Here is a 24,264-nt window from a genome sequence, read left to right as displayed (position 1 = left end):
TTTCCAGAAGCTCCTTTGCAGTGTGTGTCATACAATTGAACCCGACCAGTTGATAGGTTATTCTGTATCACTCGAAACTCTCCAGTCTGAGCTACTTCTGGTAAAAATAATAATCTCTTTGTTCATTGTCTTTCTTTGCCTCTACCTTCCTTACAGTAGACCAAGCTGAGAACCATTATTTTGTTTTGTTATCAACACAGAATAAACAGAGGAGAGGGTCCAGAGAAAGTTCATGAGAATGAGAAAAAAAAGTGTTAATATATCAGGAGCATTTGATGATTCTGGGCCTGTTCTCACTGGAGCTTAAAAGAAAGGAGTTTTGAAAAGTATCAAAGGTTGAGATAGAGTGGACATACAGAGAACGTTTTCTACAGTGGAGCCTTCGATCAGAGGGCACAGCCTCAGAATACAAGGATGTCCTTTTAGAAAAGAGATGATGAGGAATTTATTTAGGCAGAAGTTGGTGAATCTGTAGAAATTTATGGCCAAGTCATTGGGTAAACTTTAGCTGAATTTAACAGATCTTTGATTAGGAAATTACTGAAGATTACGGGGGCAGGCAGGCGAATGCAGTAGAGAGAGAAAATAAATCTGCCATCTTGGAATAGCAGAGCAGAGAGGCCTAATTCAGCTCCTCTGTTTGTGTGTTGATATATTTATTCATTTATATCTGCTGCTTTATCTATTTATGTACTGACTGAGATACAGAGCAAAATAGGCTCTTCGAGGAGTTCGGCCCAGCAAGAATCCTAGCCCAATCACGGGACAGTTTACAATGACCAATCAACCTACCAACCAGTTCCCTTTTGGACTCTGGGTGGAGACCAGAGCACCCGGAGGAAACCCACAGGGTCACAAGGACAACGTACAAGCTCCTTCCTGACAGCGGTGGGAATTGATCCTGGGTCACCTGTACTGTAAAGCGTTGTGCTAACCACCACACTATGGTGCTGTCCTCATGTCTTATGGTCTTGTCTCACCGTCTCCCCGATGACGATATCTGCAGTTTGTGCACCCAGTAGCTACTTGGGACAGTAGTTTGACAGGGGCTGGAGAACTGGAATGGGTGCTGAATGTTCCACCGTTTCAATGTTTGAGAATTGATAGAAGGAGATTAAAGGTGATTGGATCCATTGAGTGTGTATGGGTAAAACTCATCACAATAAAGATGCAATCATTCTGATTGTATCAGGGCTTTTGTCGTGGTTGATTTCAGTTACTCCAATATACATTGCTCCTTCGTGGAAGAGATTGCTCCGTAGTGCAAGAGATCAGACAGGACAGAATTTGGTAGATTCATCCAGGAGTGTCTCTTAAAACATAGGTGAGGTGAGGTGGACCTGCTGTTGAGTAATAAGCCTGGCCAGACTGACACATTCCCATGGGAGAATTGTCAGGCGAACACTAACCACAAGTTTTAAGATATCTAACAATAAGGGCAAGTACAAATCATGCCAGAGTACTAGATTAGAGCACGGCAAATTACAAGACTACTCAGCAGGAACCAGGGATAATTAACTGGGAACAGTAGTTTTTAGACAAGTTCACATCTGACCTGTGGAGGGTGTTAAAAAACCAACTTCACAGAGTACAGGACAGGTATGCTCCATGTCAGGAGGACAGGGATGGCAAGGTCAGGGAATCTTGGATGTTGAGAGAAGTGGTGAATTTAGTCAAAAAGAAAAGGAAGTGTAGGTAAGGTTTAGGAAGCCAGATTCCATAATTCTCCTGTTTTTCTCTCCCTCCTTTTTTAAAAAGTGGGGTTACATTAGCCACCCTCCAACCCTCAGGAACTAATCCAGAATCTAAGGAGTTTTGAAAAATTATCACTAATGTATCCACTATTTCTTGGGCTACTTCCTTAAGCACTCTGGGATGCAGACCATCTGGCCCTGGGGATTTATCTGCCTTTAATCCCTTCAATTTACCTAACACCACTTCCCTACCAACATGTATTTCCCTCAGTTCCTCCATCTCACTAGACCCTCGGTCCCTTACTATTTCCGGAAGATTATTTATGTCCTCCTTAGTGAAGAAAGAACCAAAGTAGTTACCGTAGATTCCGGACTACAGAGCGCACCTGATTAAAAGCCGCTGGCTCTAATTTTAGAAATAAAATCAATTTTTTAATTGTAAAGGCCGCACCGGATTTTCGGCCGCAGGTGTCCCACGGTGTAATATGAGATATTTACACAGAAAGATATTACACGTGAGGATTTTTTAACTTTTAATTAAATCCATATGGTAACAAAAACAAATACATATTGCAAATGCTTTTTTTCGAACCGTGCCCGTAACGCGGCTACTTTTAAATATACGTTGCGTATACTTCTTTACTGAACAACATTCCAATATCTCCTAACGACTGGTAAAAAATATATATACTGCAGCCTACCAGGAAAAGTTATTGATCGCCTTTAACTTAAAAGCAGCGTTTTCGCTCCGCCGCTCGACCCCCTCCTTTCCGTTTATTCACAAGCGGCGTTTTCCCACAAGACACTGCGAAACCGGGTGTGACGTCATAGCATCCCGCGATGTAGTACAGAAAACAAATATAGTTAAAACTCTTCTAACTTTAACTAGAAAATGAATTACTAAGCGAAAATATTATAAACTAAATAACTGCCATAAGGCAGCACAATGCTTCGAGTGTTGTCCATGTTGATGAGGGTGAGTACAAATGACTGATTTACAATAATTTAATTGTGAAAGTGCGCTTGATTTATCGTACAATTTCATTGGACCTCTGTGAACTACTCATCAATTTTAATGGTCTACTGTTAGGAGGCAAAATGTTTACGAGGCGGCATGAAAAAAATAATGTATTAGCCGCTCCGTATTAAAGGCCGCAAAGTTCAAAGCTGTTCAAAATGTGGGAAAAAAGTAGCGGCTTAAAATCCGGAATCTACGGTATTCAATTGGTCTGCCATATCTTTGTTCCCTATGATCAATTCACCTGTTCCTGTTTGTAAGGGACCTACATTTGTCTTGACCAATCTTTTTCTTTTCACATATCTATAAAAGCTTTTACAGTTAGATTTATGTTCCCTGTCAGCTTTCGCTCATAATCTTTCTTCCCTTTCCTAATTAAGCCCTTGTGTCTCTCAATTTCTCCCAGTCCTCAGGTGTGCCACTTTTTTTTGCTAATTTATATGTTTCTTCTTTGGACTTGATACTATCCCTAACTTCCCTTGTCAGCCACGGGTGCACTACCTTCCCTGGTTTATTCTTTTGCGATCTTTAAATGCTTGCCATTGCATATCCACCGTCAACCCTTTAAGTATCATTTGCCAGTCAATCTTAGCTAATTCACGTCTCATACCTTCAAAGTTTCCCTTCTTTAAGTTCAGGACCTTTGTTTCTGAATTAACTATGTCACTCTCCATCTTAATGAAGAATTCCACCATATTATGGTCACTCTTACCCAAGGTGCCTTGCACGACAAGATTGCTAACTAACCCTTCCTCATTGCTCAATACCCAATCTAGAATGGCCTGCTCTCTAGTTGATTCCTCGACACGTTGTTTCAGAAAACCATCCCACATACATTCCAAGAAATCCTCTTCCTCAGCACCCTTACCAATTTGGTTCACCCAATCTATGTGTAGATTGAAGTCACCCATTATAACTACTGTTCCTTTATTGCACGCATTTCTAATTTCCTGTTTAATGCCATCCCCAACCTCACTACTACTGTTAGGTGGCCTGTACACAACTCCCACCAGCGTTTTCTGCCCCTTAGTGTTATGCAGCTCTACCCATATCGATTCCACATCCTCCAGGCTAATGTCCTTCCTTTCTATTGTGTTAATCTCCTCTCTAACCACCAATGCTACCCCACCTCCTTTTCTTTTCTGTCTATCCCTCCTGAATATTGAATATCCCTGGATGTTGAGCTCCCATCCTTGATCACCCTGGAGCCATGTCTCTGTGATCCCAACTATATCATATTCATTAATAACTATCTGCACATTCAATTCATCCACCTTGTTACGAATGCTCCTCGCATTGACACACAAAGCCTTCAGGCTCGTTTTTACAACACTCTGAGCCCTTATACAATTATGTTGAAAAGTGGCCCTTTTTGCCTTTTGCCCTAGATTTGCCTGCCTGCCACTTTTACTTTTCACCTTACTACTTTTTGCTTCTACCCTCATTTTACACCCCTCTGTCTCTCTGTACTTGTTCCCATCCCCCTGCCATATTAGTTTAAATCCTCCTGAACAGCAGTAGCAAACGCTCCTCCTAGGACATTGGTTCCAGTCCAGCCCAGGTGCAGACCGTCCTGTTTATACCGGTCCCACCTCCCCTAGAACTGGTTGCAATCCCCAGAAATTTGAATCCCTCCCTTTTGCACCATTTTTCAAGCCACGTATTCATCTGAAATATCCTCCTATTTCTACTCTGACTAGCACGTGCCGCTGGTAGTAATCCAGAGATTATTACCTTTGTAGTCCTACTTTTTAGTTTATCTCCAAACTCCCTAAATTCACCTTGTAGGACCTCATCTCATTTTATACCTATATCGTTGGTACCTATGTGTACCACGACCACTGGCTGTTCACCCTCCCATTCCAGAATGTCCTGCAGCCGCTCAGAGACATCCTTGACCCTTGCACCAGGGAAGTAACATACCATCCCAGAGTCTCGTTTGCGGCCGCAGAAACGCCTATCTATTCCCCTTACAATCGAATCCCCTATCACTATAGCTCTCCCACTCCTTTTCCTTCCCTCCTGTGCCACAGAGCCACCCATGGTGCCATGAACTCGGCTGCTGCTGCCTTCCCCTGATGAGACATCTGCCCCAACAGTATCCAAAACAGTATCTCTGTTTAGGAGATAGAGATAACGGGGGATTTGGAATGTGTACCGTCCAATGAAGGGAGAGTTTTTTCTTGTTCTGTGCCTGAGAACGAGGTGTCTGGGTCTTTTGTTTGACGAGAGATGAAGAGAGAAGACGCCAGAAAGGAAAGGTCGTAGACAGCAGGACGGAGTGGACTTGGAGTGGAGCCAGGAGTCAACGGAGCCCGGGGAAATCGATGGAGGACCAGCGGGAGGAAACTGTGAGCTCCAACGTGCACATTAGACTGTTTCATTAAAATGGGCCCTTTTCTTTTTGTTTTACTTTACTAACCCTTTAGTCAAATGAAGAATTAAAAAGCAAAATCGATTAACTGCACATGGTGTACTCTCTGTTATTTCGTGGTACTGATTTGTAACGGGGGAACAGATCACACAGATCCACACAAACAAGAGGTTTTACACCTCAGGTTTCACACATCTGGTGGAGCCGGAGACTGTCTTCCCTAGACTAACACCGCCGGCCCAACCTGAGGGTTACACATGATAAATATCGAGAAAAATAAATACACTGATGGTTCGTCAGTGATTGAGAGGAGATTCAAATGTTCCTTTTCTGGAACTGAGGGTATTGACCAGGTTACGTATCACTGCAACTTGAAGGTCACTATCTGGGAGCAGTAAAGGTGTATATATGGAACTAACAAACTTCAGTCCTGCCCGTCTGCTGAAGAGTACTCACTGGCTATGTGGTTACTGGACGTACCCCCGTCTGTCAGGCATCTTCCCTGAGAATGAGGGGTAGTGGAAAGAGCATTGGCCCTGGAAGGGCTGCTGTTGTCTTGCCTACATAATACTCCACATGCGATACTCGCAATATTTAAACTTGGCGTTTAAGTTCCTTGCCATACACATCAACGATGATCTCACGTGGTCTGTACATATCGGCCGTGTGGTGAAAAATGCACAACAGCACCTCTTTCACCTCAGACGGTTGAAGAAGTTCGGTATGGGCCCCCAAATCCTAAGAACATGCAACAGGGACACAATTGAGAGCATCCTGACTGGCTGCATCACTGCCTGGTATGGGAACTGTACCTCCCTCAATCGCAGGACTCTGCAGAGAGTGGTGCGGGCAGCCCAGTACATCTGTAAATGTGAACTTCCCACTGTTTCAGTGACAGGTGTGTAATAAGGGCCCAAAGGATCATTGCAGACCCAAGTCACCACAACTACAAACTGTTCCAGCTGCTACCATCTGGGAAGTGGTCCCGCAGCATAAAAGCCAGGACCAACAGGCTCCGGGACAGCTTCTTCCACCAGGCCATCAGACTGATTAATTCACACTGACACCATTGTATTTCTGTCCTGTTATACAGACTATTTATTACAAATGACTATAAATGCACATTGCACATTTAGACAGAGATGTAATGTAAAGATTTTTACTCATCATGTATGTGAAGGATGTAAGAAATAAAGTCAATTCAATTCACCACCTCACCACCCTCTGGTCTGGTGGCACCAGAAATCCAAAACAGAGGCTGAGTGATTCTGGACGATTGCCTTGCCGGGATATGGGACCGTGAGGCTGTCACGGGGACTGATTAATATGGCATCAAATTTGTAGAAAATAATGAATGAAACTACACTTGCCTTTGATCAAACCCAATAAGCATTAACCAAGTTGTCTCAGAAACCGATGGCTGCTCGTACAGTAGCATTACAGAGCAGAGTGGCTTGGGATTCAGTTCTTTCAGAGAAAGGGTCTCCTGTGTTGCTGTACTTACAAACCTGACCAATCAGAAAATAGAACTAACTTGGCAAACCACATCGGAGAAGCTACCAAAGAGATTAGGAAAGAGGGGGATCAATATCACAACTATTACACTCTGGGAGGTGGATGGCGAACTTTCAGGACACTGGCAGGATGGGAGGGCAACCATTCTGAGTTCTAGTATAACTATTGGAATTATAGAAATGGCTGGTATTCTTTTATAATTATCGTGTGAAAGAACAGGATGAAGGAGAGGTTGTCAATTAAAGGAATGGGCAATCATTGAGGTAGATGGATGAAAAGGAAATTTTGGATAGGGTTTGAAACTGCATCTTTGGTTTAAGTACAAATATATACATATTTCAATTATAGTATTTGGTGAAATGCAGTGTTGACATGAAATTTCAAAACAGGAGGCGATGTGGGAATGTAATTAAACACAAAGTACACTGCAGATGCTGTGGTCAAAGCAACACGTACAACACGCTGGAGGAAATGAGCAGGTCGGGCAGCATCCGTGGAAATGAGCAAGGTTTCCACAGATGCTGCCCGACCTGCTGAGTTCCTCCAGCGTGTTGCACCTGGAAATGTACTTATTAGTGAGGGAAAATGTCATGGCAGTGCTCAGACAGGACAGACTGGGGGACTTGTCTACTGATGCTGTATGTGTGGATCCGTGGAACAAGAAAGGGATGTCCAGGTTAATGGGATCATGGAGCAAATTTGTAGAGAGACAACTGCAAGAAAAATAAGGTTGTGATAGCAGGTGATTATTAACTTTCCAAAGATTGGCTGGGACTCTTATACTGTAGAAAGGCTGGATAGGATGGAGATTGGATGTTAGAGTCCGAGAGATAGAACAGAGTTTATATGTGTCTGTCCGAACACAAGATAAAGATAGCAGCTTTAGGGAACCTTCATTTTTACAAGAGATATTGAGGCCCTGAGTAAGAAAGATAGGAGGTTGATTATAGGCAGGAACAAATGAGGTAGTTATGGAGTACAGGAAATGCAGGAGAACATCAGGAGGGCTAAAAGAAGGCGTGAGGTTGCTCGAGCAGACAAGGTGAAGGAGAATCCTATGGGATTTTACAGATACGTTAAGAGCAAAAGGATTGCAAGGAACAAACACAGTATGTTGACAGGACGACCAGGAGGAATGCCATACTAGATCCAGTATTAGGTAACGGACCAGGTCAGGTCACAGACCTCTCAGTGGGTGAGCATCTGGGGGACAGTGATCATCGCTCCCTGGCCTTTAGCATTATCATGGAAAAGGATAGAATCAGAGAGGACAGGAAAATTTTTAATTGGGGAATGGCAAATTATGAGGCTAAAAGGCTAGAACTTGCGGGTGTGAATTGGGATGATGTTTTTGCAGGGAAATATACTATGGACATGTGGTCAATGTTTAAGGATCTCTTGCAAGATGTTAGGGATAAATTTGTCCCAGTGAGGAAGATAGAGAATGGTAGGATGAAGGAACCATGGGTGACAAGGGAGGTGGAAAATCTAGTCAGGTGGAAGAAGACAGCATACATGAGGTTTAGGAAGCAAGGATCAGATGGGTCTATTGAGGAATATAAGGTAGCAAGAAAGGAGCTTAAGAAGGGGCTGAGAAGAGCAAGAAGGGGGCATGAGAAGGCCGTGGCGAGTAGGGTAAAGGAAAACCCCAAAGCATTCTTCAATTATGTGAAGAACAAAAGGATGACAGGAGTGAAGGTAGGACCGATTACAGATAAAGGTGGGAAGATGTGCCTGGAGGCTGTGGAAGTGAGTGAGGTCCTCAATGAATACTTCTCTTCGGTATTCACCACTGAGAGGGAACTTGATGATGGTGAGGACAATATGAGTGAGGTTGATGTTCCGGAGCATGTTGATATTAAGGGAGAGGAGGTGTTGGAGTTGTTAAAATACATTAGGACGGATAAGTCCCTGGGGACTGACGGAATATTCCCCAGGCTGCTCCACGACTTGAGAGAAGAGATTGCTGAGCCTGTGGCTACTATCTTTATGTCCTCGTTGTCCACAGGAATGGCACTGGAGGATTGGAAGGAGGCGAATGTTGTCCCCTTGTTCAAAAAAGGTAGTAGGGATAGTCTGGGTAATTATAGACCAGTGAGCCTTACGTCTGAGGTGGGAAAGCTGTTGGAAAAGATTCTTAGAGATAGGATCTATGGGCATTTAGAGAATCATGGTCTGATCAGGGACAGTCAGCATGGCTTTGTGAAGGGCAGATCATGCCTAGAAAGCCTGATAGAGTTCTTTGAGGAGGTGACCAGGCATATAGATGAGGGTAGTGCAGTGGATGTGATCTAAATGGATTTTAGTAAGGCATTTGACAAGGTTCCACACAGTAGGCTTATTCAGGAAATCAGAAGGCATGGGATCCAGGGAAGTTTGGCCGGGTGGATTCAGAATTGGCTTGCCTGCAGAAGGCAGAGGGTCGTGGTGGAGGGAGTACATTCAGATTGGAGAGTTGTGACTAGTGGTGTCCCACAAGGATCTGTTCTGGGACCTCTACTTTTTGTGAGTTTTATTAACAATCTGGATGTGGGGGTAGAAGGGTGGGTTGGCAAGTTTGCAGGCGACACAAAGGTTGGTGGTGTTGTAGATAGTGTAGAGGATTGTCGAAAATTGCAGAGTGACATTGATAGGATGAAGAAGTGGGCTGAGAAGTGGCAGATGGAGTTTGACCCGGAGAAGTGTGAGGTGGTACACTTTGGAAGGACAAACTCCAAGGCAGAGTACAGAGTAAATGGCAGGATACTTGGTATTGTGGAGGAGCAGAGGGATCTGGGGGTACATGTCCACAGATCCCTGAAAGTTGCCTCACAGGTAGATAGGGTAGTTAAGAAAGCTTATGGGGTGTTAGCTTTCATATGTAGAGGGATAGAGTTTAAGAGACACGATGTAATGATGCAGCTCTATAAAACTCTAGTTAGGTCACACTTGGAGTACTGTGTAAAGTTCTGGTCACCTCATTATAGGTAGGATGTGGAAGCATTGGAAAGGGTACAGTGGAGATTTACCAGGATGCTGCCTGGTTTAGAGAGTATGGATTATGATCAGAGATTAAGGGAGCTAGGGCTTTACTCTTTGGAGAGAAGGAGGCTGAGTGGAGACATGATAGAGGTGTACAAGATATTAAGAGGAATAGACAGAGTAGACAGCCAGTGCCTCTTCCCCAGGGCACCACTGCTCAGTATAAGAGGACACGGCTTTAAGGTAAGGGGAGGGAAGTTCAAGGGGGATATTAGAGGAATGTTTTTCACTCAGTATTTTCAGGAGTATTTGTGATTGCAAAATGTCTTACCAATGTTGCAACAACTATGATTCTTTGTCACATTTGTGACGAGTATACACTAAGATCTCAAGGATGGAAATTGACTCCTCTTATTAAGAAAGCCTTTGCTGTTCTTTGGGTGGAAAATTGGTGATTCAGACAAAGCCTGGGCTCCTCACGTTGTTGTACAACATGCGCTGTCCATCGTAAAGCTTGTCACGGAGGTGCTCGGAACTCAATTCTGTGCTGTCCTGATGATATGGCGGGAGCAGAAGGATCATGTGACAGACTGCTACGTCCGTCTGACCAGCGTGTCTGGTGTCTCGGCTAAAAACAAGAAATCCATTGAGTGCCCCAATCTCCCTTCATCAACCTGCAGACACCCTCACACAAACACACAACCAAAACACACCCTCACACACAACCTATAACTTGTTGCCACAGATGGTTGTGGAGGCCAAGTCACTGGGTATATTTAAGGCAGAGATTGATGGATTGGTCAGGGATGAAGGGATATGGGGAGAAGGCAGGAGATTGGGGCTGAGAGGGAAAAATGGTTCAGCTATGTTGGAATGCTAGACTAGACTTGATGGGCCAAATGGCCTAATTCTGGTCTTATATTTTATGGTCAATGTCAGGAAAGCCAAGAGCTGATTACAGACTATAGTAGGAAACTGGAGGTACATGAGCCAGTCCTCACTTGGGCATCAGAGGCAGAGGGAGTCAGTTAGGTAAAAATTCCTTGGCGTTAACATATCAGGGGATCTGTTCTGGGACCGGAATGTAAGCGTCATCACAAATGCTCGACCGCACCTCTACTTTCTTACTTGTGTAGATTCACTTGTCACCAAAAACTGAGAAAGTTCTAATGATGTGGAGTGGAGAACATTCCAGCTGGTTGCATCACAGCCTGGTGTGGAAACACCAATGTCCAAGGACGGAAAATGCTGAAGAAAGTGGTGGATACAGTCCAGTCCACCACAGGCATTCCCAGGAATGGGCACATTTACAAGGAACACTGCCACAAGGAAACAGCATCCATCATCAAAGACCCTCACGGTCCTGCCAACACTCTCATCTCACTGATACAATCAGGCAGAAGGGTCAGAAGCCTTTGGTCCCACACCACCAGCTTCAGGAACAGGTATTACCTTTCAACTATCAGACTCCTGTACCGGCGTGGATAACTTCAGCCTGAACTGATTCTACCACCTACAGGCTCACGTTCAAGGACTCTTTGCAACTCAAGATCTGAGTATTACTGTTTACCTTATTCATTTTCCTTTGAAAACTTTCATTTAACACTTACATAGCTCCTCGGGTTAATAAACCCTTTCAGCGTTTGAGGGGCTTCAACACCTGACTCAGCCACTCCGTGTGCAGGAGCAGAAGGAGCCCAGACCGTGATCCTCTAGGATGGGGAGAGTGTGTTTGCTGGTGAGAGCAGCACTGGACGGGGGAAGGATCATCCGTTTGGTGGGGGGAGCACATCTGAGCTGGAGGGAGTGACCGGTTTTAAGGGAGCTGGAAGGAAGTACCTCAGGGCCAATGAGGGAGCATCGGGGGAGGGAGCACCTCTGAGCCAAAGAGGGAGTGGCTGTGGGCTGGGTACAGCAACAGGTAGGCAGCAGGGCCACGAATGGTGGAGACCTCATTTAGATCCCTCCAGACCATTACTTCACATAAGCCATTGGGTGGGAGTGATACACGGTGGGGAAAAGGTGTGGCCAAGAGGATTGACATGGCAAGGCAGATGTTGTCTATGGGGGACTTTGAAAAGATGTCACCTTGTAGCTAGTCTGGAAGGTGAGAACACGTGGGATCGAGGGTGAGATAAGGAAATGGACACAATATTGGCCTTGGTGGTTAAGAGTTGCAATGGGAATGTGACCAACGGTGTACCGAAGGGTTTGTGCAGTGTCCCTCTTCAAATAAGTTTACCCGATCAACGAAGTTGGTGAGGTAGTGCACAGTGAAGAGGGTTATCTCAGAATACACGGAATTCCAGATGACCTGGGGAACAGGGCCAAGGAATGGCAGCTGGAGTTAAACTCGAAAACTTTGCATCTAGTGATCATTATGCCATTAGCTTGGACTGACACGTTGCCCTATTGTCCAGTTTATTATTTATTGTAATGCCTGCACTGTTTTTGTGTACTTTATGCAGTCATGTGTACATCTGTAGACTAGTATAGCTTTCTCTGTGTTTTTTTTTATTACGTAGTTCAGTCTAGTTTTTTGTACTGTGTTATGTAAACCATGGTCCTGAAAAACGTTGTCTCATTTTTACTATGTACTGTACCAGCAGTTATAGTCGAAATGACAATAAAAGTGACTTGACTTGAATTTCAAGGCAATGCAAGAGAACACTTAAGAAAGAAACAAGGAAGGCTAAAAGAAGGCATGAGGCTGCTCCAACAGACCAAGTCACAGGAGAATCCTAAGGGCTTCTACAGACACAGTATGTTAAGAGCAAAAGGATTGCAAAGGACAAAATTGGTCCACTGCGAGATCACAATGGTAATCTAGGCTTGAAGCCAAAAGAAACGGGGGGATCTGAAATTGATTTTACACATCTGTATCAACTTGGGAGATGGACACAGAGTTGAAAGAAGTGAGGCTAAGCAGCAGTGAGGTCCTGGACCCTGTACAGATTACAGAGGAGGTGCTCACTCCTCACAAGGTATTCCCTCGGATCCTGTGGAATGCAAGTGCTGAAACTGCAGGGGTCCCAGTTAAATCATCCTTAATGACAGGTGAGGTACCAGATGAGTGAAGAATAGCTGATGCTGTTCTGCTGCTTACGAAAGGCTGTAAGAATGAACCAGGAAATTATAGGCCATTGAGTCTGACATCAGTAGTGGGAAAGTTATCGGACGGTATTCTTAGGGACCAGGTATATGAGTATTTAATAGACGGGATTGATTAGGGATAGTCAGGATGGCTTTGTGTATGGTAGGTCGTGTCTAACCAATCTTACAGAGATTTTCGAAGAAGTTACCAGGAAAGTTGATGAAGGCAAGGGAGTGGATGTTACCTACATGGACTTCAGCAAGGCCTTTGACAAAGTCCCACATGGGACATTGGTCAAGACGATTCCATTACTTGACATTGAAGATGAGATAGTAAATTGGATTATGGAAGAAGCCAGAGATTGGTAACAGATAGTTTTTTCTGTGACTAATGGACTGCTGTAGGGATTGGTGATGTGTCTGTTGTTGTTTGTCATCTGTATCAACATTCTGGATGATAATGTGGTAAACTGGATCAGCAAATTTGCAGATGACACCAAGATTTGTGTTGTAGTGGACAGTGAGGAAGACGATCATAGCCTGCAGGGGGATCTCTACCAGCTGGAAAAATGGGATGAAAAATGGCAGATGGAATTTCATGCAGACAAGTACGAGGTGGTGAATTTCAGTAGGACCAACCAGGGTACGTGTTACATTGAATGGTCCGGCACTGAGGAGTGTGGTGGAACAAAGGGGACTGGGAATGCACAACCATAATTCATTGAAAGTGTGTGTTGCAGGCAGATTGGGTCCTAAAGTATTTGGCATATTGGCCTTCATCGATCATAATAGTGAGCCCAGGAGATGGGTTGCTATGTTCAAGTTGTATGATGTTGGTGAGGCCTAATTTGGAGAACTGTGTGCAGCTTTGGTCACCTACCTACAGGAAAGATGCAAATAAGATTGAAAGTTTACAGAGAAAATTTACAGGATGTTGCCGGGACTGGAGACATGAGGTACAAGAAAAGATTGAGTCGGATATAATTTTATTCCTTGGAACATAGAAGACTCAGGAGAGATTTGATAGATGTATACAACATTATGAGGGGTATAGATAGGGTAAATGCAAGCAGGCTTTTTCCACTGAGATTGGCTGACACAACAACTGGAGATCATGGGTTAAGGGTGAAAAGTAAAATGTTGAAGGGGAAACCACTTCACCGAGGGAGGTGAGAGTGTGGAACAAGCTGCTAGCAAAAGTGGTGGATGCGATTTTGATTTCAATGTTTACGGGCCTGTTTCTGTGCTTTAGCTTTCTATCACTCCATGATGCTAAGTGTGAGGTGTTGATTTTGGGAAGATATCCCAGGGCAGGGTGCAGACAAAAATGTCAGGGAAATGGAGTTTGTAGATCAGACAGATTTATACATAACACACAACAAAATAAACATTGACATTTGTACAGTGACCTGTACATACATCTCCTTACAGACGGTGGTGGGAATCGAACTGGTGTCCCTGGCTCTGTAATAGTGACCTGCTACCCGTTATGCTACAGTTCTGTCCATGATGAGTGTGCGTCCTCCGGCTCTGCTACCTCCTCCCTCACAGCAGTAATGAGGAGAGGGTGTGATGAGCAAGGTGACTTAGACCATAAGATAGAGGAACAAATTAGGCCATTCGGTTCTTCAAATCCGCTCCATTCACATTCTTCAAATCATGACTGATCCATTTCCCTCTTGACTCCATTCGCTTGTCTTCCTCCCGTAATCTTTTACGCCCTGACTTATCAAGAACCTATGAGCCTCTGCCTTAAATACACCCAGTGACCTGGCCTCCACAGCCCCCTGTGGCAATAAATTCCACAGATTCACCACCTTCTGGCTGAAGAAATTCCTCCCTATCTCTGTTCTAAATGGACAACCCTGAGGTTGTGCCCTCTGGTCCTAGGCTCCCTCACTATAGGAAACATCCTCTCCACACCCACTCCATCTTGGCATTTCAACATTCAATAGGATTCAGTGAGATCCTCCCACACCTTCTATTTCCCTAAATTCCAGCAAGTGCAGGCTCACAGCCAAACTTTCCTCATTTGAGAAGCCTTACATTTCTGGGATCAATTTCCTGAACCCCCTTTGAACCCTCCCAATATCAGCACATCCTTTCTTAGATAAGGGGAACGAAACTGCTCACAATGATCCGAATGAGGCCTCACCAGAGTCTTATAAAGCCTCAGCATTACATCCCTGCTTTAATAGTCTAGTCCTCTCGAAATGAATGCTAAAATTGCATTTGCCTTCCTCCCCACCGATTCCATCTGCAAGTTAACCTTGGGAATCCTGCACAAGGACTAGCATGTCCTTTTGCACCTCATTTTTTCTCATTTTCTCTCCATTTGGAAAATTGTCATTTCTTTGCCTATTCTCAGAATCAGTCCAAGTCCTTCTGCACCCCTCTCTCCTTCCACAATTCTACCTGTCCCTCCACATATCTTTGTATCATCCACAAACTTGGCCACAAAGCCAGCAATTCTGTCAGCCAAATCACTGATATACAATGTACAGAGAAGTAGTCCCAAAACTGACCCCTGAGGAACAGCAGCCAATCAGAAAAGGACCTCTTAATTCCCACTCTTTGCCCCCTTCCAATAGCCAAAGCTCTATCCATGCTCGTATTTCTCCTGAAACGCCATGCACTCTTGCTAAGCTCGCTTACCTTCATACTTCAACTTTTCCTTCCTTGTGGCTGTTGTAGTTGCCCTCTGTTGGTTTTTTCGAAAGCTTCCCAGTCCCACTTGGTGGTAAGTTTCACCTCACTAGGACCTTAAAGGAGACACATTTGCAAATTGATAGTCGACAGTGATTGGGTAATCAGGTAATGAACAGCAGCTAATAGAAAGAAGTTGGGGTCAAGCAGGCTGGAGTCTTTGGAGTTGGGAGCTGAGAGGCTCTGGCGTGAAGAGGCTGAGTAAGTGACCCAGGTGTGGGGAGGGGGAGCAGTGAGAAGTCGCAGGTAAGACCTTCCTTAAGATGCTTTATTTTGCTGTTGACCTTTGACATTGTTTCAGTGCAGACAGGAAGGTAGTGTTGGATTAGAGTAACATTGTTCTTTTTCTTCCAGTTTGCTTATAATGTTTATATAATCACCTGTATGAGTAGTTGTTCATTGAATTTTCAGTAACAGTAGTATAGGTGATTCTGTACTTTTCCAGAAGCTCCTTTGCAGTGTGTGTCATACAATTGAACCCGACCAGTTGATAGGTTATTCTGCATCACTCGAAACTCTCCAGTCTGAGCTACTTATTGTAAAAATGATAATTTCTTTGTTCTTTGTCTTTCTTTGCCTCTCCCTTCCTTACAGTAGACCAAGCTGATAACCATTATTTTGTTTTGTTAACAACACAGAATAAACAGAAAAGAGGGTCCAGAGAAAGTTCACGAGAACGTTCCTGGAAATAAAAGTGTTAATATATCAGGAGCATTTATTGATTCTGGGCCTGTACTCATGGGAGTTTAAAAGAATAGAGTTTTGAAAAGTATCGAATGTTGAAAGGCTGAGATAGAGTGGACAGATAGAGAATGTTTCCTGCAGTGGAGTCTATGACCACAGGGCACGGTCTCAGAATACAAGGATGTCTTTTTAGAACAGAGATGAGGAGGAATTATTTAGGCAGAAGTTGATGAATCTGTAGAAATTTATGGCCAAGTTGGTGAATTTAACAGATCCCTGATTAGGAAATCACCGAAGATTACAGGGGCAGGCAGGCAAATGCAATAGAGAGAGAAAATAAATCTGCCATCTTGGAATGGCAGAGCAGAGAGGCCTAATTCAGCTCCTCTGTTTGTGTGTTGATATATTTATTCATTTATATCTGCTGCTTTATTTATTTATGTATTGACAGAGATGCAGAGCAGAATAGGCTCTTCGAGGTGTTCTGCCCAGCAAGAATCCTAGCCCAATCACGGGACAGTTTACAATGACCAATCAACCTACCAAACGGTACCCCTTTGGACTCTGGGTGGAGACCAGAGCACCCGGAGGAAACCCACAGGGTCACAAGAACAACGTACAAGCTCCTTCCTGACAGCGGTGGGAATTGATCCTGGGTCACCTGTACTGTAAAGCGTTGTGCTAACCACCACACTATGGTGCTGTCCTTATGTCTTATGGTCTTGTCTCACGGTCTCCCCGATGACAATATCTGTGGGAAGTGCACCCAGTAGTTACTTGGGAGTAGTTTGACAGGGGCTGGGGAACTGTTTCAATGTTTTAGAATCAATAGGAGGAGATGAAAGGTGATTACATCCACCGAGTTTGTGTGGGTAGAACTCAAAAATAAAAGTTCAATCATTCTGATTGTATCAGGGATGTTGTCGTGGGTGATTTCAATTGCTCCAGCATAGACTGAGACCTCCTTAGTGTAAGAGATGTGATGGTACAGCATTTGTTGGATACATCCAGGAGGGTTTCTTAAATCATGTAGAGGGTTGGTACTGGTAACGAGTCTGGCTAGGCTGACACATTCCGTGAGAGAACTTTCAGGAAGCAATAACCACAAGTGTTAAGATAGTTAATGATATGGGCAAGTATGAATCATGTGAGAGTACTAGATTAGAACACGGCAAATTAGAAGACTATTAAGCAGGAATGAGGGAGAGTTAACTGGGAACAGTAGTTTTTAGGCAAGTCCACATCCGATCTGTGGAGGGTGTTTAAAAACAACTGCACAGAGTACAGGACAGGTATGGTCCATGTCAGGAGGACAGGGATGGCAAGGTCAGGGAATCTTGGATGTTGAGAGAGGTGGTGAATTTACTCAAAAAGGAAGTGTAGGTAAAGTTTAGGAGAAAACATGAGGAAATCTGCAGATGCTGGAAACTCAAACAACACACACAAAATGCTGGTGGAACACAGCAGGCCAAGCAGCATCTATAAGGAGAAGCACTGTCGACGTTTCGGGCCGAGACCCTTCGTCAGGACTAACTGTAAGGAAAGATAGTAAGAGATTTGAAAGTAGTGGGGGGAGGCGGAAATGCGAAATGATAGGAGAAGACCGGAGGGGGTGGGGTGAAGCTAAGAGCTGGAAAGGTGATTGGTGAAAGTGATACAGAGCTGGAGAAGGGAAAGGATCATGGGACGGGAGGCCTCGGAAGAAAGAAAGGGGGGGGGGAGCACCAGAGGGAGATGGAGAACAGGCAGAGAGATGGACAGAGAGAGAGAAAAAAAACAAACAACTAAATATTGTCATGGATGGGGTAAGAAGAGGAGGAGGGGCATTAACGGAAGTTAGAGAAGTCAATGGTCATGCCATCAGGTTGGAGGCTACCCAGCCGGTATATAAGGTGTTGTTCCTCCAACCTGAGTGTGGCTTCATCTTGACAGTAGAGGAGGCCATGGATAGACATATCAGAATGGGAATGGGATGTGGAATTAAAATGTGTGGCCACTGGGAGATCCTGCTTTCTCTGGTGGACCGAGCGTAGGTGTTCAGCGAAATGGTCTCACAGTCTGTGTCGGGTCTCACCAATATATAAAAGGCCACACCGGGAGCACCGGACGCATTATACCACACCAGCCGACTCACAGGTGAAGTGTCGCCTCACCTGGAAGGACTGTCTGGGGCCCTGAATGGTGGTGGGTGAGGAAGTGTAAGGGCAGGTATAGCACTTGTTCTGCTTACAAAGATAAGGATTAGGTGTTGTAAAGTTTAGGAAGCTAGATTCAACCAGTGAAACTGAGAATTTTAAGGAAACCAGAAAAGAACTCTCAAAGGGAATTAGGAAAATGAGGAGTGGCTGTGAAATGCCCTTGGCAAGTTGGACTAAAGAGAATCCAGGGCACTCTACTCATACGGTCGATCAACAGCAGAGTGTAAACGGGAGAGGGTAGGACCACTTACAGATTAAGGATGGAACATGTATTTGGAGGTGGGGGATATGGACAAGGTCCTAAATAAGTAATTTACATCAGTATTACCAAGGGGAATGGTGAGATCAGTGTGGACTGAGATAACTTACTGGGGCATCTCAATATATGCACTAAGAGGTAGTGTTGGGTCTTTTGAAGAACATGAAGGTGGATAAGTCCCCAGGGCCTGACATGATATACCACAAGTTAGTGAGAGAGGCAAGAGAGAAGATTGCTGTAGCTTTGATCAATAACTTCATGACCTCTCCGGCCAAGGGATTATTGAGAAGCTGATGTTGTTCTATTTATTAAAGGAAATAAGGACAATCCTGAAAACTATAGACCTGAGTCTTCCGTCAGTTATGTGGAGATGACTGGGATTTACAAGCATTTGGCCTAATTTGGGGCAGTTAGCATGGCTTTGTGGGAGACAAATCGTGTCTTACTAACTTGAGGTGACAAGGGTGATTGAAGGTAGAGCTGTGGATATTGTCTACGTGGCTTTTCGTAATGCATTTGGCAAGATTCTTCATGGGACGTACATTCAGATGGTTAAGATGCATGGGATCCAGTCTATAGGCCATTTGGCTTCACAGCTGGCTGCTCACAGAAGAGAGAGTAGTGGTGGGAGGCCTGTGGCTCATGGTAATCTGCAGGGACCCGTCTGGGACCTACACTGTTTGTGACACATAGAAGTTGCGAATATGCTTGAGTGGCTTGGTTAGTTTGTAGACAACATGAAGATCACTGGTGTTGTGGATAGTGTCGAAGTCTGCCAAAGGACACAGCCGGATGTCAGTTACTGATATGGGCAGAGAAATGGCGTATGGAGTTTAATTTGGTCAACTGTGAGGTAGTGCTCTTTGGGAGATCAAATGTAAATTGACGGTACACCATTAATGGTGAGACCCTCAGAGATGGGAAGAGGAATCTCCTAGTCCAGGTCCGTTGCTCTCTCCACTTTCCACACGGATTGATAGGGTGGTAAAGAAGGCAAAGTAAAACAAGCTCAGTAAAATGTGTCAGTGATTGAAAATTAACAATGCGAGTAAAGTCAGAATCAGGTTTAATATCACCGGCATGTTGTGAAATTTGTTAAGTTAGCAGCAGCAGTACAATGCATTACATGTGTAATGCCCTGGGAAAGGTTTCAATGGGTTTTTCTGTAGCAACAGTGTTTGGGTTATGGCTAGAGATAACGGGGGATTTGGAATGTGTACCGTCCAATGAAGGGAGAGTTTTTTCTTGTTCTGTGCCTGAGAACGAGGTGTCTGGGTCTTTTGTTTGACGAGAGATGAAGAGAGAAGACGCCAGAAAGGAAAGGTCGTTTTCAGCAGGACGGAGTGGACTTGGAGTGGAGCCAGGAGTCAACGGAGCCCGGGGAAATCGATGGAGGACCAGCGGGAGGAAACTGTGAGCTCCAACGTGCACATTGGACTGTTTCATTAAAATAGGGCCTTTTCTTTTTGTTTTACTTTACTAACCCTTTAGTCAAATGAAGAATTAAAGAGTTGAATCATTTAATTGTACTTGCTGTTATTTCGTGGTACTGATTTGTAACGGGGGAACAGATCACACAGCATCCACACAAACAAGAGGTTTTGCTCCTCAGGTTTCTCTACACTAACCCTGCCAGCTGAACTTTCAGCACTCTGAAAATTAAAATAAATTATGCCCACAAAGCAGGAGAAGGCTATAAGAAGATAGCAAAGCGTTTTCAGGTAGCCGTTTTATCAGTTCGTAATGCAATTAAGAAATGGCAGTTGACAGAAATGGTGGAAGTCAAGTTGAAGTCTGGAAGACCAAGAAAACCTTCCGAGAGAACTGCTCGTAGGATTGCTAGAAAGGTAAATCAAAACCCCTGTTTGCCTGCAAAAGACCTTTAGGAAGATTTAGCTGACTCTGGAGTAGTGATGCACTGTTCTACTGTGCAGTGACACCTGCACAAATATGACCTTCATGGAAGAGTCAACAGAAGAAAACCTTTCCTGCATCCTCACCACAAACTTCAGCGTCAGAAGTTTGCAAAAGAACATCTAAACAAGCCTGATGCATTTTGGAAACAAGTCCTGTGGATTGATGAAGTTAAAATAGAAATATTTGACTGCAAAGAGCAAAGGTATGTTTGGGGGAAAAAAAGTGCAGAATTTCATGAAAAGTACACCTCTCCACCTGTTAAGCACGGGGGTGGATCGATCACGCTTTGGGCTTGTGTTGCAGGCAGTGGCACGGGGAACATTTCACTGGTAGAGGGAAGAATGAATTCAATTAAATACCAGCAAATTCTGGAAGCAAACATCACACCATCTGTAAAAGAAAAAGCTGAAGATGAAAAGAGGATGGCTTCTGCAACGGGATAATGATCTTAAACACACCTCAAAATCCACAATTGACTACTCAGGAGGTGCAAGCTGAAGGTTTTGCCATGGCCCTCACAGTCCCCCGTCCTAAACAGCATCGAAAATCTGTGGATAGACCTCAAAAGTGCAGTGATAGCATGCAAGATGGCCCAAGTGTTTCACAGAACTAGAAGCCTTTTGCAAGGCAGAATGGGCAAAAATCCCCCAAACAAGTATTGAAAGACTCTTAGCTGGCTACAGAAAGCGTTTACAAGCTGTGATACTCGTCAAAGGGGGGTTTACTAAGTACTGACCATGCAGGGTGCCCAAACTTTTGCTTCGGGCCCTTTTCTTTTTTTGTTATTTTGAAACTGTAAAAGATGGAAATAAAGTAATCTTGCTTAAAATATGAAAGAAATATGTCACCTATAACTTATGGCATTTGGAAATCTTTTACTCACTTAGCTATTCACAGTAACAGAAATTTTGACCAGCGGTGCCCAAACTTTTGCATGCCACTGTATATGGATTTCACCAAGACATTTGATAAGGTTCCCCATGCAAGGCTCATTCAGAAAGTAAGGAGGCATGGGATCCAAAGAGACCTTGCTTTGTGGATGCAGAATTGGCTTGCCCACAGAAGGCAAAGTTTGGCTATAGATAGCTCGTACTCTGCGTGGAGTTCAGTGACCAGCGGTGTGCCTCAGGGATCTGTTCTGGCACCCCTCCTCCTCGTGAATTTTATAAATGACCTGGATGAGGAAGTGGAGGGGTGGGTTAGTACGTTTGCTGATGACACAAAGTTTGGGAGTGTTGTGGACAGTATGGAGGGCTGTCAGAGGTCACAGTGAGACATCGATAGGATGCAGAACTGGGTTGAGAAGTGACAGATGGAGTTCAACCCAGATAAATGTGAAGTGGTTCATTTTGGAAGGTCAATTTTGAAGACAGAATATATAGAACAAAAGGATGACAGGAGTGAAAGTAGGACCGATTAGAGATAAAGGTGGGAAGATGTGCCTGGAGGCTGTGGAAGTGAGTGAGGTCCTCAATGAATACTTCTCTTCGGTATTCACCACTGAGAGGGAACTTGATGACCGTGAGGACAATATGAGTGAGGTTGATGTTCTGGAGCATAACTTTACAACTCCTCCCTCAGAGTGTCACCCTGAGCCAATAGGCGGGTCCTGGACTTATTTTTTCCACTTGGCATGATTAACTTATTATTATTTAATTATTTATGGTTTTATATTGCTATATTTCTTCACTATTCTTGGTGGTGTGGCTGTAACGAAACCCAATTTCCCTCGGGATCAATAAAGTATGTCTGTCTGTATGTCCGTCTGATATTAAGAGAGAGGAGGTGTTGGAGTTGTTAAAATACATTAGGACGGACAAGTCCCCGGGGCCTGATGGAATATTCCCCAGGCTGCTCCACGAGGTGAGGGAAGAGATTGCTGAGCCTCTGGCTAGGATCTGTATGGAACTTCTAGAGGATGTAGGAGCAAAATGAGGCCGTTCAGCCCATTGAGACCACTGCTCCTTTCAGTCAGGAGTGATATCTCTCAATCCCATCCTCCCACCTTCTCCTTGAGAGGCAAGAGTGGATATCGGACTGCTGGAATATGATACTGCAAGTTTCTGGAATCTCGCTTGGCTACAACCGACCCAGGCTATCGTTGCCTTTAAACCTTGCCTTACTGAAACTTCCACAGCTGAATGTGTTGATCTTACTTCTTGGGGAAAGTAACTGTTTTTGAGTCTGGTGGTCCTGGCGTGGATTTGTGTAGCCTCCTCCCTGATGGGAGTGGGACAAGCAGTCCGTGAGCATGGTGCGTCAGATCCTTCATGATGTTATTGGCCCTTTTCCAGCATCTTGAAGGTGGGTAGGCCGGATGCAGTGATTCAGCGTTTAGGATGCCCTCTGTGCATCTGTAGAAACAGAACCAGGTTTCATATCAACGGCATGTGGCATGCAATTTGTTAACTTTACAGTACAATGCAAAACAACTTATAGAAAAGAATTGAATTACACTAAGTGTATATATAGACATTAAACAGTTAAATTAAATAACTAGTACAAAAACAAATTTAAAAAGTAGTTTTGTAGTGTTCGTGGGTTCAATCTAAGTTCAGAAATCCGATGGCAGAGGGGAAGAAGCTGTTCCTGAATCACTGAGTGTGTGACTTCAGTCTTCTGGACCTCCTTCCTGACGGTAACAGTGAGAAGAGGGCATGTCCTGGGTGGTGGGGGTCCTTAACGGTGGACACAAACCTTTTTCAGTCACCGCTGCTTGAAGATGTATTGGATATTACAAAGGATGGTGTCCATGACCAACTTTACAACTCTCTGCAGCTCACTTCCATCCTGTGCAATGGCACTCCAGCCCACCCCCCTCCAGACCAGACGGTGATGCGACCAGTCTGAATGCTCTCCACGGAACGTCCGTAGACATTTGCGAGTGCTTTAGGTGACAGACCAAATCTCCTCAAACTCCGAATGAAATACAGACACTGTCTTGCCTTCTTTACAGTTCCATCGATATGTTGGCACCCGGTTATCCCTCAGATAATATCACTCAGGAACCTGAAATTGCTCACTCTCTCCACTTCTGATCCCACTGAGGACTGGTCTGTGTTCCCTCGTCTTATCCTTTCTGAATCAGCTCTTTGGTCTTGCTGATGTTGAGTGCAAGGTTGTTACTGCAACACCACTCAACTAACTCCTATATCTCACTCCTGTACACTCTCGTCACCATCCGAGATTCGGCCAACAATGGTTGGATCATCAGCAAATTTATAGATGAATCTGAGCTGTGCCTAGCCTCACATCATGGGTGTAGAGAGAGTAGAGCAGTGGGCTAAGCACACATCCCTGTGGTGCATCAGCATTGGAAATAGTATCTCCACCTCACTGATAATCAATCTGAACAGACTGTAGTCTTCCCGTTCGGAAGACGAGGATCCAGTTGCAGAGGGAGGTACAGAGGCCCAGGTTCTGTAGCTTTTCAGTCAGGACTGTAGAGATGATGGTGTTAAACACTGAGCTATAGTCAATAAACAACACCCTGGCTTAGATACTGTATTGTCCAGGTGATCCACAGCCGTGTGGAGAGCCAATAAGGCCATGTCTGCCGTAGACCTATTGTGGCAAGAGGCATATTGCAGTGGGTCCAGGTCCTTGCTGAGGCAGGAGTTCATTCCAGTCATAACCAACTTCACAAAGCACATCGTCACCGTAGATGTAAATGCTACTGGATGATAGTCACTGAGGCATCTCACACTGCTCTTCTTGGGCACAAAAGGTCCACAATTCCTTTTCCTTCCCACCACCTGATGCCCCCCTCCCCCATGAGACCGATTGCTGCTGGACCCACTCAGTTCCTGGACCCATTCAGTTTGCTGATCAGTGCTTGTGCAATC

The 24,264-nt window shown here is 44.5% G+C and overlaps 1 protein-coding gene across 1 annotated transcript in view; it reads right to left on the bottom strand.

Moving 5' to 3' along the window:
- Nucleotides 1–24,264, bottom strand: part of LOC140732729 (uncharacterized) — a 337,646-nt gene that overhangs the window by 305,665 nt on the left and 7,717 nt on the right. Inside the window, exons 2-5 of the transcript XR_012100119.1 lie at nt 22,576–22,773; nt 15,311–15,417; nt 7,159–10,190; nt 6,214–7,063 (exon numbers count right to left, since the gene is read on the bottom strand). The gene's annotated coding sequence lies outside the window, so the exon portion shown is untranslated. Of the gene's footprint in view, nt 7,064–7,158; nt 10,191–15,310; nt 15,418–22,575; nt 22,774–24,264 lie in introns of the transcript that reaches the window.

The sequence above is a fragment of the Hemitrygon akajei genome, chromosome 1 (assembly GCF_048418815.1).
Source record: "Hemitrygon akajei chromosome 1, sHemAka1.3, whole genome shotgun sequence".
Taxonomy (NCBI): domain Eukaryota; kingdom Metazoa; phylum Chordata; class Chondrichthyes; order Myliobatiformes; family Dasyatidae; genus Hemitrygon; species Hemitrygon akajei.
This window is presented reverse-complemented; position numbering and strand designations above follow the sequence as displayed.